Here is a 14,280-nt window from a genome sequence, read left to right as displayed (position 1 = left end):
CTGCGTTGTCTCGCGGTTGAAGGGCGATCAGCAGAGGGACGAGTCGAGCGTCCAACCTCATCAAGTTCCCTCTCGAAATGACATTGAGCTCTGCTTCTGAGCCGCCTTATAACTCCGCCCCGAGGATCCAATCCTTTGTCTTTCAGGATATTTGCATTCGATTGTTAATTTTGGAAGGTACAATCCGCTTGTATATTAACATACCGAAGGGTAATGTGCCCTGTTTGCTTCATGCATGAATTTGTAAGTGCATCTCAGTGTGTAATTGTGCGCATATTTTGAATAAATGGGATTAGCGCTGGAAAAACAAGTTCCCCATGCCATCCATTGTCCTCGATTATAATCCCATACCTCAATTTACGTGATTATACACTATAACAATTAATAGTATTTTACAGAGTTAAAATGGATAGGTTGTAGTTCATAGTTTATAATATTATATACTCTTTGGTTCTAGGCATTTAATAATCACGACGTTTCAGGCGCAACACAAGCGTCCGTCATGTGGAAAAGCATGGTCTGCGGCTGAGGCAGACTGTTTTAAAAGGTTTGAAATGGGTGTAGACCTCGGGTCATAAAGAAGTGGCCGGGGTTAGTGATGTTCACGTGAGAAATTAGCAAGTAACTTTAGAAAAGGAAGAGAGCGTCCTTCTCGAAGAGGGAGTGAAACCCAATGGGTAATATTCTTTTACAGCGTTACAATGGATAGGTTGTAGTTCATAGGTTATAATATTATGTTTCACTATGATAGAGCTTAACATGTGAGAGTCTACAATATCAGAGTTGATCAAATGCGACGATCAAGGGCGTCAAACGGGTGAGTTTGATCCGAGGCTTTAATCAAAGGCGTCATCCCATCACGGACCACCACCTCCCTGTGTGTATAAATTCAAAAGAAGCAACTACAGCAGCAACAACAACAGCAACAACACATTTCGAGGGCAACGCTGCTACTTCTGATTCTGCTGCTTACGCTGCCCGGCTGTTTGTGGCCTATCACTGCTCTCGCGGGACCGCACACGTCTTTGGAAATGATTGCGATGATCACGTCTGAACTGAGAATTAAGTGACTAAATATTACTTTGTTTAACCATAACTGTATGTAGGTTAATGTCATCATGGCTCAGCGAATACTGCTCATGAATGAACTCACACTGTTTGATGACAGAAATTGTAATCATTTTGGCTGCCCGTGTAGAACAAGTCACCTTCCTTGTCTAGACGCATTCTAAACACAACACTGGATTATACGTGCACCTCTTAACCCCTCCCTCGCATTTACGACTAACGATTTGCATTTGCACGTAACAAACATTAAAACCCATTAAAATGCTAATACGGCCATATTGTTATTCAAAAATTTTAATATGATTCTTGCCCTGTACCCCCCACAGTTCACACATCTAGACCCCCGGTTCGATTGAACAGATAATTTACATACATATCTGTAGAGTGCGATTTTAATACTTATAATGAGATTTAAATACCGTACCTCCGTTTATGGTGCTATAAATTATAAAACCAGTTGATATTTTTGTTGTCGTTTAATGTTTAGTGTTATTGTTTATAGTGTTATCAGTTTACATGTTTTAAGTACAGGTGATTCCCGGTATACTTCGGTATTCTGGACCTGAACGTTGCGAAACGATTCATAACGAGGACCTTTCCCCACCAGAGCGCAAGCCGCCAATGAAAAGAACACGGGCCGGCGAGAACACGTGCTTCCATGGGCAGTGGGGGACAGGGCATGGTGTATTGCCTACAGGTGCCACCGGGTATGTCCCCCAAGTTGCTCTGCCCATGGCGGGGTCAGGTAGAGGTCATAGAGGTGGGTGATGTAAAGACAGTGCATCAACTAAGGGACAAGTGGTGACAACAAGATAGAGTTCGAGAAGGGAAGGCGAGACCAAGTGTGGGCGGAGGTTCACGCCGAGAATGAGAGAGGGGGAGGAACGAGGTTTGGGGCTGTGTTGGCTGGTTGCTGTCTCGTCGTCGTCGTTGCTATATCGTGACGCCTGGGGTCTGAAACCGCGTTAAAGGCTAAATAAAATAACCCTCTGCAGTCTGAGTACGGAGTCATTACAATTGTAATGATTCATTATTTCACGGGCTAATATTGGGTTTGTGCGATTATTTTACATATTCATACTGAATATTGTTATTTGATTCCATTTTGATGGAACATTCATCCATTAGTGGACAGCTTGATATTAATACCACCAAAATGTTATTCAAATAATTGTAATCCCATCCTGATCCTGCACCTTCCGTTTCACATATCCCACCCTTGGTTCGCACGTCCATATTACATGCATACATGTTACATACAGACATTACATTCATGCATATTACATACATACATGTTACATACTCACGAGTGTGAAGCTAAGAATTCGAATGAGATTCGAATATCACAATTCAATGTACGGTGTTCTAATCTGTAATACTAGCTTATGATGTTATTTTATAGCGTTATAATGTATCGCTCATAGCTTACATTGTTAGAGTTCACAACATCATAGTTAACTATAACACTTGTTTGTAGTGTTATTTTAAAGCGTTACAATGTATAGCTCATAGTTTAAAGGTTATATTGTTAGAGTTTATAATGTTAGAGTATGCCATGTGAGTTTACAATTTGAGAGTTTGTGGACGTGCCCTATTCTCGTGGGACCCGACACGGATTTGGAAATAATTGGTATGATCATGTTTGAGCTGGGATGAGCGACTAATGTTTACTTTGATTAATCATAACTGTGTGTAGGTTAGTGCCATCGGGGCATAGTGAATACTGCTCATGAATGAACTTTCGGATATAAATTGAAATCATGTTGGTAGAACAAGTCGCATGCCTTTTCTAGACGAATTGTTATCTTCAAGTGCGTCCGTAAATATAGTGCTAAAATACACAGCATAGTGATGGTTGCCTTGTTGGGGAGATGTAGTTTGGCTAAGGCACTGTGACCGTGTGATGACACGGATTCTGAAACAATGGAGTTAAACACTCGCTGCTTGGCCCCGTCGACAGCAGCGAAGGCTGTCATATACCGCCCCATTTACGAGTTGGCTGTTTGGGGCTGTATAATGTGTTTAGTTGAAGGTGCTAGGTGTTGTTTTCTTCTAACAGCTACTAACGTGCGTGTGTTGTCTGTTTTTAGGATTTGGCCATTGATGTTGTTCTTTTTATTGGGCGTTTTTTTGTTGAGTTCTGTCACTTGAGTGTTGCAGTTTGTTTAAGAATTTGTCACGTGAGCGTGGTGTTTTGATTGTGGGATTTAGTTTTTGTCACAATTTGTGATTCTTATAATAATTGTAACGATTCATAATCTCATGAGTTTATGATTCTGTGCGTGTATTTATACAAATATATTCCGTCTTTTGTTATTCGATTACATATAGCAGTGAAAATCGTGATTGTAATATGACCATGTTGTAATTGTAATAATTGTATCCGATCCTTGCATGTACACTATACATACATATTAGCGATTCTTATACGACTCTAATGCTTCTAATGATATTATAATACCTACTAATACACTAGTTTATAATCGTTTAAAGTTTAGTGTTATCGTTTATAGTATTAGTTTACATGTTATAGAGTACAGTTTATCCCCGACATACTTAGGGATTAGGGACTGGTACGTTGATGAAGGATTAACTACGGGGACCTTTCCCCTCAAGGAACACGTGTTAATCGGGTAGACAGCCAAGATGCTGCCAGTTAAGGGCACACTTGTGTGACGGAGATCCTCCACCTGAAATTCTCTTAACATGTTTTTTCTAGGAACATTATAAAATAAAGACCGGACAAACATTTGTTAAAAATACGTTTTTATTCATCTGCAATCATTTTTACATCAAAACTCGAAGGGAATATTTATTACGTCCTATGCTCCAGTACAATGCAAACTATTTCCGTTCCAGGAATACCAAAGCGTTAAAATATAATTCCCCATGATTTCCTTATTAGTTCACCACATTTGTTCACTGTGCGTCTATGTTGAAGTCAAGGCCATATATCCAACGAACGCGTCATCAATGTACATCCTGAAAACCGGCTATCTAAAGCCGATTAATACCAATCAAAAAAAGCTATATACTTGAAAAAAAACCGTTTAAAATGTTGAGTAAAGATGTACCTACAGACGCATTCCAACTTTAGCTCAACAGGAACACTTAACGACTACAATTGAACCCTCTCACAACCAGTGCTCTTCACACCACTTCGGCAAGTAATCCGATAACATTACAAACCACCACTGTGCACGTCATTAAACTCTAAAAAAAACTGTAAAACTAAAATTACACACAAAAGTACTCGATACGGCTTAATAGGTATAGCCACATGACATAATATTTTTTCAGTCACTCCGAGCTCTCTGGTTGACTCTCGAGCCACTCCATTACATCCAGCCATCTCTCGGGATCCAACTGCATGGGATCGAAGGTGGAAACTTCTTCAGGACTCATTGCAGCACCTTGAATTTCAGCTTTTGATTTCAACAAACTACAACATCAGCTAGTTGCTCTTAAACTAGTCCTAAATCCTGCCAAATCCTGCCAAAACCAAGGTGCTATGCTTCTCACCAGGACTAAAGCGGGAAGTTATTTTCCCCAAATTACATTCCTTAAATAATGATCAAATAGAGCAAGTTAAGATCTATAAGTATCTTGGGATCATCCTGGATTCAAAACTGAATTTTGAAGATCACATTGATTATATTGGGAAAAAGACAAAAATTAAAATTGGTTTTCTATATCGACACAAGCACTGCTTCCCCCCTATGTTCCGTTTGGAATTGATTAAAGCTACCATACTGCCTCTACTTGATTACTGTGACATTGTTTATAAATCAGCCCCAAGTACTGTACTGAAGAAGCTTGACTCAATGTATCACTCGGCCTTAAGATTTGCATTGAACTGCCCATATAGGACTCACCACTGTGACCTCTACATTGGGTCAAACTTAACATCTCTGAATGTTCGACGGCTTGTGCACCAGATCTTATTTATTCATGATGTACTTGCAAAAGAATCTGCAGATTACCTACTGGATCTCATCTCTGTTTCAAAGAACAAATTTGACCTAAGGTCTACACTCATTTACCAGCTTAATATTCCCTATTGCCGTACATATACTGGAGGAAGGGCCTTTGCTATTGATGCCCCCAGGGTCTGGAATGCTGTTGCCAATAAATTGAAACTTGAGTCACTACCTATGAGATCTTCACTCAAAACTGCTCTAGAGGAGTTGTACACCCCTAGCTGCCAGTGCTATTCAGTGACCTAAAGTAAAATGTTTCGCTCCGGATGATCGCTACAAAGTATGACCTGTGTTTTGATTTAGTGTGCTGATCTTAAAGATGGAGTGACTCATGCAGCCAGCTATGGCTGCAGGGTTTTGGTAGTACATGTTGTTTATGCCATTTATTGTGAAAATTCTGTCACAGTTCCTATGATTGCTTTTTCATTGCTTTCATGGCTTTATTTTGGTGATTTCGAAAAGTGTATTGGTTTAGCCATGTTTGTTTGTTGTAGTACAGAGTTAGACTGATGGCCTTAATTTAAGCTGTCTTGTGGTTGTTGTTGTTGTTTGACTTGCATCCCACTGGGATTTTTGCACACAGCGTTGGTGTACGGTGTTTTTTCTGCAATATTTTGCTGTCTTTTCTTGGATTTTCTGTTTGCACTTAGTCACATATTCACTTTAAGATGTTTTTTTGTTCATGTTTTTGTTTTTTGTTTGCTGCGGTTGCACCCGATTCAAGAGCTGAATGGCTCACAGGGCTATACCTAATAAATGAACTTGAACTTGAACTCGTATGGGCTGGACTCATTAACATAATTTATTCAAGTTAAGACCCGCTCATTGCGGAAGGGGAGTGTTTTGTACCCAAGAAGTGACGTCACGGCCTGCTGCCGCGTGGCTGTTGCATCTCCGCGCGTGAACTGAAATCCGAGGTGAGAAATTCTCATCGCGGTTGTGGTGGTGGTTGTGGTGATGGTTGTGGTGATGGTGGATGTGGTAGTGGTGGTGGTTGTGGTGGTTGTGGTGGTGGTTGTGGTGGTGGTTGTGGTGGTGGTTGTGGTGGTGGTTGTTGTGGTGGTTGTTGTGGTGGTTGTTGTGGTGGTTGTAGTGGTGGTGGTTGTGGTGGTGATTGTGGTTGTTGTTGTTTACCGAGGTAGAGCCTCACTCTCGTAGGGATGTCAATTGAGTAGCAGCGAGCATGGAAGCGATGTCCAGGTTGGAACTTTACAACGCGGGCCTTGCCTCCTGCCCTCGCCTGATCGCGTTTGCTTCAATTCTCTCGCTTAGTTTAGCAATCTGTGGAAGAACGTAATCTCCCAGGCTATGCGTTCATTGTGTGTTGACCGACTCTCTGTGTTGCATTGCATTACATTTCCAAATTTTACGAAGTTTGTTTGATTAAGTGTGCTCTCTCTGTGTCCTCTACTGCAGTCACCAAACCTCCAAATATCTCATTGACACAAGGCCATAATTATAATATGTTAGAATAATTATTATATATTATAATAATTCTAATAATCAAATATGCCCCTCCAATTTATTGCTATAAAAATCTTCTTTAAAAGTAATAATTGCGATGCTATGTTAATAAAAACAACAATTTGCTAAACCTTGGCCACGAAATCTGGACTTGTCTTCATATAACAATACATAGATTTATGTTTATGTGATTGCGTTGTACTTTATGAATCCCTAATCTCTGCCATTACATACTATGAAACAAGAAAAGGTTAATAAAAAAACACAGCAATGTAATACAATATACTATTACACATTATTGTATCAAATAAAAAAAATTCCATCCCATGTGTTAGTGAATTTTTAAAAATATTTTAGGGAGGAAATGGCAGGAAATGAGTTTTCAAATATAGATATTTTTCTAGTGGGGGACCCTTGACCCCCTGTAAGATTTGATCCCCCCCCAATGTTGACTCCATGGCTACGGCCTTGCATTGACATGCTAATTTCTCTACCCCCCCCTCTCTCTCTACCCCCCCCCCTCTCTATTTAAGACCTCGACACAGAAGCATTGTTTCTCTGTGTGCCTATGTGTGTCTCTCTCTGTCTCTCTGTCATCTCTCTCTGTGTGTCTCTGTGTCATCTCTCTCTGTGTGTCTATGTGTGTGTGTCTCTCTCGGTGTGTCTATGTGTGTGTGTCATCTCTCTCTGTTCATGTGTCTCCGTGTCGGTGTTTCATCTCTCTCAAATTGAGAAATCTTTGGAAGAACGTAATCAACCGGGTGGGGTGTTGACTGTTATGTTAGCCGACTCTCGGTGTTGTATTGCAATACATTTATGAGTTTACTAGGTTTTTTTCCTCTTTCATTTGTACCTAATGATGATTGCTTGTGTTGCAATCGAAATGTCGTATGCTATTATTATTTTTTTATACATTACTTTACTGAAAGAACCAAAGAGTATCTTGCTTACGTTTTAATTTCTCTTCACCTGGCTCGCTACTTTGTAACTTTGTTTTATTTTAAATATTCACAGTTTTTTTTCATTTTTTACCAGGCCACGCCCGCTTCAGCTGCTGTACCGCTCTTGTTTTCAGAAGCGACCTGCCCACAACAACAATAACAACAAGGTGGGGCTTGTCAACAGCGTTGCGGTGGTCACTCTAGACGCGTGGCGGTGTTCACTCTAGACGCGTGGCGGTGTTCACTCTAGACGCGTGGCGGTGTTCACTTTCGACGCGTGGCGGTGTTCACTCTGGACGCGTGGCGGTGTTCACTCTGGACGCGTGGCGGTGTTCACTCTGGACGCGTGGCGGTGTTCACTCTGGACGCGTGGCGGTGTTCACTCTGGACGCGTGGCGGTGTTCACTCTGGACGCGTGGCGGTGTTCACTCTGGACGCGTGGCGGGTAAACCGGGGGATCCGGAGGGAAATCCCCATGACCACAGAGAGAGAGACACGCAGCCTCGGCTGTGTTGATTGATCCTCAATTATTTACTTGGTGGAGTGAGGAAGCATTAATACTGAGCAGGTGATTGTGGCCAGGCGTGGGTCTGGACACACCACCACCTGTGAACTATGCCAGTGCGTGACAGTGGTGGAGGAAGTGGGGGTGGAGTGGCACGTGCCCCCCCAATGGTCCGATCGAAATCACTAATTTCGATGGGATCATTGGGGTTTATTAGTAACATGCTTCACTACGTGGCTTCGCCCGGGACTTGGATTCTTGTCTTGGATTAATTTCATATTCCCTTTTATTTCATTGTAAAATCCTGAAAAAAATGTATGCTTGCAAGAAAGAAAAAAGCCTAAACAAATCAGTTTAACTAAATCGGATGTTTTTCACTGCAGGAAATTCAACCTTAACCCACTTCGACGTAAGGTCGATTTTGCAACTCGGGAAGGGAATGACGTGGCAAGCTGAAAATAGTCACGTTCACTTAGACATTCCAGACAGCATAAGTTGTGCAAATTTAATGATGCTAGAGCTCAGCGTTGGAGAGTTTTTGGTGCTTCACACAAACAAACAGATGTAATTTCTGCTTCATATTTAAGATAGCAGTTGTACCTGTTCATCACACGGATATGTATTGAAACTCCGAGAAGCGAATGACTTCATCGTCCAGGAGCGACGCGCCACCTAAAATCTCCCAGCACGCTGTTAACAGCTCGAGAAGTACGGCGCACGAAGAGCCATATGGTAGGGGTAAGCATTGCAGAGCGCTTAACTCAGGTGTGTTGCGGGTTGACGCCACACACTTCATAGTCATTTCCCCCCCCCCCCCCCCCCCCCAAATACAAACGTCTATTTTTATACTTTTTTCATTGTGTACAGTATGGAACCTACCCACATGACAAATTTCAAGTGTGTTGCATTTTGGGAAGTATGCTAAACATTTCGAACAGTCACAAACACATATCCACACATTTCCCTTTTATATATAGACTAGCTTTACTACCCGGCTTCGCCCGGGACTTGGATTCTTATCTTGGATTAAAACACGGCCTACGCGGAGTGTTGGGGGGGGGATGCGTGACGTTAGCAGGTACACTGCGTAACGCTGCCGCATGTGGGTGACATCACCGATATGACATCACCGCTCACTTGCGTGCAAAATATATGCATTATTGCGCCCCCCCCCCCCCCCAAAATACAAAAGTCTATTTTTATACTTTTTGCATTGTGTCCAGTCTGGAAGCTACCCACATGCCAAATTTCAATTTTGTTGCATGTCGGGAAGTATGCTGAACATTTCGAACAGACACACATTCACAAATTTCCCTTTTATATATAGATATCCATAATTGCGCCCCCCCCCAAAATATATAAAAGCCTATTTTTATACTTTTTGCATTGTGTACAGTTTGGAAACTACCCACGTGACAAATTTCAAGTTTGTTGTATGTCGGGAAGTATGCTAAACATTTAGAACAGTCACATTCACAAATTTCCTTTTTATATATATATAGATGAATCAGCATTTTGCGACCCCCACTGCCACCGTGTGGAATATTATTACGTGCTAGGGACTCTATGAGATGATAGGACAACAGTCCGTGTCCATAATTGGCAATAAGTAACGGCAAAGCTGTTACAATCAACTTGCAGAATTGTGCGCAGTTGCATATCCAGTACACGACTTCAGCGAGCGCGATGCCGATCACACGCGTGAAATAAAAATCAAGGGACAAGTCCTTACTTAATAACAACTCCTACGATTTTTCATTGCTGGAGGGGTTGCCCCCTCTACCTGAAATTCCTGGCTCCGCCTCTGAGTGTGTGACAGTGTCAAGTTTGTATTTGCAGTAAAGTCAATTAACTCTATTGAGCACGGGGGTTATATAAAAACAATAGTTTTTTTGTTTTCCTCTGGAACTCTTTGTAAAAATGGAGTCAGGAAGTTATCACAGCACACGTGCAGCTGAAGTCGGAACTGTTCATCACAGCAATCAAGGACATCTGTGCCTGGCTTTACACCTCTTAGTTGCGATTGAACATTAATTTATGCATTTGTGCATAACACAAATAGTATTATTTTCAACATCCTTTTCTATGTCAGCTGAATTTAGCTTTCATAAATATTCCTTTTAAAGTCAGACACCCAAAATTGTGTGCTCGGAGTTTTGGGTTAACATTCATTTTGAAGATACGAGGGCTTCCAGGCATGTTTATAACCATTTGCCCTCTCATTGTGTGCCATAACAGCCCGTGTGATGAATTTGGGACACTTTTACAACTATATCATGAATCTATGAATACGTATTGGTGTGTAAGTCACGTGTGACTGTGTATATATGCATTCCGCTGTGCCTCGATACTGACGTGTACAAGGTGTGGATTTTCTTTTTTTTCTGTCTGCAGCTGCCGCTTCCTCTGCAGATTTGGTCTGATGGAGCAAAGGCACTCAGCGCAGCTCGGTGCAAAAAGGCGGCAATGCGACTGGTGTGCATACAGCACGAATAATCCTGGAAATTTGACACGGCACCAGAGAACTCACACAGGAGAGAAACCCTTCAAGTGCAGTGTGTGTGGGAAGGCGTTTGCACAGTCATCTACTCTTGTAGAACACCAGAGAACCCACACGGGAGAGAAACCCTTCAAGTGCGGTGTGTGTGAGAAGGATTTTGCACAGTCATCAAATTTTCATGTACACCAGAGAACACACACGGGAGAGAAACCCTTCAAGTGCGGTGTGTGTGAGAAGGATTTTGCACAGTCATCAAATCTTCATGTACACCAGAGAACACATACGGGAGAGAAACCATTCAAGTGCAGTGTGTGTGGGAAGGCGTTTGTACAGTCACCACATCTTCAAAAACACCAGAGAACTCACAAGCATCAGAAGATCCACCAGGAGTGGAGTCTGAAATCAGCTTGTGAAAGTCAAAGTGCTGCAATGAGCCCATCCCTCATGAAACAAGAACCGGAAGAAAATCCGAGCTCGAACACTTTTAAAGGTATCGAGGTGAAATATGAGGAGGTGAAGGTGAAATGTGAAGAAGTGATGGTGAAGAGTGAAGAAGTGATGGTGAAGATTGAAGAAGTGATGGTGAAGAGTGAAGAAGTGATGGTGAAGATTGAAGAAGTGAAGGTAAAATGTGAAGATGAAGATTCAATTCCAAAATCGGACCTTCACATCGATGGAGGCAACGTGAAGCAGGAGGAGAATTCTGACTGAGGCAGAGCGAGGCAACTCCCAGCAGTTTGTGGAAGTGGAGGTGTGGGTGGACTTCCTCCGAGACAATACAAAGTCAAATGGAGACCCGGTAGATGTGTAAGCTTGAGACGATGTCGCTCCAATAGATGCACCTTTGTCACCGGCTTTTAATGACAAGAATGTGAAGTTGAACACTCGGTTCCTAGGTTCAACCTGCAGGGTAAGAGCGGCCAGTCTTTGTGGGCCTGTGTGTTGGGTAGATTTCTAACTAGGAGCGAGAGCCAATAAGCTCCCAAGCATTCACTGTTATAAATTGCATTTATATGGTGCTTACTTAATCGCCTCGGCAACTCGGAGTTTTGTATCGTATCTCGTTTCAAACACTCGAAGAGCACCCCCAAGTAGCAGCTGCCCCTGTGTGGCACAAGGTGGTGGCCCTGCACCGGCCTGCATGTAGACAAGAGCCCGTCAGTAGAGGGCGATGGTTGATGTGGCACCTTGGTTGTGAAGTTTATAGGTAATGTTTCTAATTTGCTCAATTTTGACCCAGACACCAGCATTCGTTTTGAATGGCGCAATAGTATTAGTTAAAATGATTGTCAATAATTTAGAATGATTACTTGTCTGATGGTGTGCGCACATGTAACATTTTGTCTATAAGGGTCAAACATTGAATAAGTGATGTTAGGACAAAGTTTGTGTTTTGCAAGTAACCTGTACAGATCACTCGGGTGAGACTCATTGTTTTTGTGATACAGGTCAAAGGGTACTTTTGTGTTTTCAGGAAGCGTCTGCCTCTGGAGCAACTCATTGTCTTTTAAATAGTGAGCACGCTCGGATCATTAATCAGTTACAAGGCATACCAATTAAAAGTTACACGAAAAGGAGGAACATTCTCTACAACACGAATTATAATTTTGTGTTATGTGTTGACATACATTTTGTCGAATTAGGACGAGAAATGGTCCTTGCTGATTGTAAAGTGACGAAAAAAATTGCACACGAGCGACGCATCCACGCAAGCTCCCGATGCTCCGTTTTGAAGTTTGAAAATGAAACAACTTTGAATTGCATTATGTTTTGAATTACATAAATGTACTTCATTAAAAGCTTATTCATTGAAAACGATATTTCGTGTGAATTTTCTCTCGTCGTGAAGTAGATCGCCTTGCTGGGAGTTCAGTTTGATGCGGACTTTCACCTGTTTGGGATCGCGGGATCGAGATGAGGCGACACAGAGCTGGCCGTGCGATAAGACCGCCGTCTGCAGATAGATTCCAACGCGATCGAACGTCTGTCCCTGCCCCTCCGTCGTTCATGCAGGGGGCACGTAGGTTTGCAGCGCCCCCTGCATGAAAGCGACGGAACGTGCAGCGTTCGTCACGAAGTTGTGCGTAAGCGCCATAACAAGGCGCTGTAAGCTGACCTGCCACCACGGGCACTGGTCAACAGGGAGCAGGCGAGAGAGAGTGAGGTGCGTAGGGGTCGACCAAAGGTTAAACCCCCGGCCCCCCACCGTGACCGGAGACTAACACCCCTGACCCCCCACTCGTCCCTAAGGCCCATTAAGATCTTTCAGAAGGTTCTGGGACGGGGGGGGGGGTCAGGAGGGAAGGGGTGATCCCGACCTGGGGATAAAAGGCCGGCCCTCTGGACGGACCGGGCAGTGTTCACCAACTCAAGCCTGAGGACATCCGAAGACCTGAAGACTGGAACAGCACCCGGGGACCCTCAACTGAGGCTCTTGTTAGAGCCGGGTTGTAGCGGACCCGAGGTGAGCTCAGACACTCTGGGACCCTCCCCCAGCTCTAGCCAGAGCCGGGTTGTAGCGGACCAGAGGTGAGCTCCAGTACCCTGGCTGGGACGGGTCGTCCAGTCTTCCCTTAACGCCGGGCTAAGGGACCCCTGGGTGGCAGAGCCCGGAGTGTGCAGGCTGCGATAGAAACGAGGCTGTCACTCCCGTAGGCTATCGGGTGGAAGGGGTCGTACCCCTTCGTGTTTCAGTCGTGTGTAGAGCCGAGTTCGAAAGAGTTATCTTAAACAACTACGCTGGTTTGGTCGTCTGCGTGCGTATCTGGACGTTAATTTATTTACGGACCCGCCCAAACAGCTAGCTCTGATTCGTCGATAAAAATTAATAAAACAGCCGGCAAAAAGCCACAGCTCACTTTCATTCGACAAATATAAATAAATAAACCTGCCGCACAACAGCGTCTCTTCGGTCAACAATTGCACCTACTTTCACGCAACACCATATTCACAGTGATGGTCGCAACGGAAAATCTACTGTAGGTACAGTGTTGCTGTTGCACCCGCCGAACACTGCGTTTTGGTGGCGATATCTCCCCAACGAAGAACGTCCGCGGCTGCAACCAAGAACCCTCCACTAATCAGATAGCCACATACATTTTCAATTCCAGAACTTTCAATAAAATCTGTTCATTATTGGTGGGGTTCGCTTCGACGGCCCATGCAGTGGACAAAACTGACTACTCTTTCGTACGCAGCTCCATCAATATTGCGCCCATTCCCTTGAAACCACTGTGCTTAATCTTTCATTGGGCCGAAACAAGTGTGTGCAAAGTGGCCCTGCACAGTTCCCCGCCCTACATATCAAACCAGCGCTCGAGAAATTATGTCGGTGTTGCCTTCAATCTCATTGGACTAATTCATTATCCCTTACATTTAATTGCCTCAAAGTGGGCTGCTTGCTTTGTGGCGGCAGCACGCGTCAGTCAGTCAGTCGTCCATTTCCAAACAAGCAGAAGCACACAGAAGGTAAGCGCTGTGTGATAGCATAGGTCTGCCAAGGTCTGCGCCGCAGTGCTGCAGTGCACTGTGGGCGCAGACCCTGCGCTGTGTGAGTGTGGTGTGTATGCAAGTGTGCGAATGGTAGTTACGCTAATATTACGTATATTTATGTAAAAAATTGGTGCTGCGTGCTGCGATTAGTGGAGTCCCCAAACAACTTTACCTGACGAGTAGGCAGGGGTCGCTATACAGTGAGTCTTCGCGGACTGAGCTGGCAGCTTCACCTGCCGGGACCACGGCCAGTTGCGTAGCGCCCCCTACAGTTTCGCCCATGGGTCAATACCCCCATGGGGCAACCCAGCTGACTGTTTGATGGGTACA

General features: G+C 43.7%; 1 long non-coding RNA gene across 1 annotated transcript; it reads left to right on the top strand.

Annotated features, from left to right (window-relative positions):
* Positions 1–5,888: 5,888 nt before the first annotated feature.
* On the top strand, positions 5,889–12,276 carry LOC144737860 (uncharacterized). The gene is made up of 3 exons (XR_013589089.1): positions 5,889–5,965; positions 7,548–7,620; positions 10,353–12,276. It is a non-coding gene; the product is annotated as an uncharacterized LOC144737860 (long non-coding RNA).
* Positions 12,277–14,280: the final 2,004 nt, after the last annotated feature.

The sequence above is a fragment of the Lampetra planeri genome, chromosome 74, assembly GCF_965212315.1.
Source record: "Lampetra planeri chromosome 74, kcLamPlan1.2.h2, whole genome shotgun sequence".
NCBI lineage: Eukaryota > Metazoa > Chordata > Hyperoartia > Petromyzontiformes > Petromyzontidae > Lampetra > Lampetra planeri.
This window is presented reverse-complemented; position numbering and strand designations above follow the sequence as displayed.